We start from the raw sequence: 208 nt of genomic DNA, 5'->3' as shown, positions 1-208 counted from the left end.
TAGCGTCCCGCCGCTGCTGACCCAGCACAGTAATTAATGTCGACGTGGGCTTCACAATGTATTTAGGAGAAGTAATCAGCCCTGGTGCAAGATGCACGGTCACTAATTACAACACAACAAGCTCTTACCAACTGCAAGTGCACGTGCTGGTGTTGTACGCCAGCATGGCTACAGTGCAGGGCCCTGGCCCTCTGCCTGCTCTCTTTCC

At 53.4% G+C, this 208-nt stretch overlaps 1 protein-coding gene across 1 annotated transcript in view; it reads left to right on the top strand.

Annotated features, from left to right (window-relative positions):
- PLXNA1 (plexin A1) overlaps positions 1-208 on the top strand; it is a 109,596-nt gene that overhangs the window by 81,837 nt on the left and 27,551 nt on the right. The window lies entirely within an intron of this gene.

Source organism: Egretta garzetta, unplaced genomic scaffold (assembly GCF_000687185.1).
Source record: "Egretta garzetta isolate BGI_Z169 unplaced genomic scaffold, ASM68718v1 scaffold215, whole genome shotgun sequence".
NCBI lineage: Eukaryota > Metazoa > Chordata > Aves > Pelecaniformes > Ardeidae > Egretta > Egretta garzetta.
This window is presented reverse-complemented; position numbering and strand designations above follow the sequence as displayed.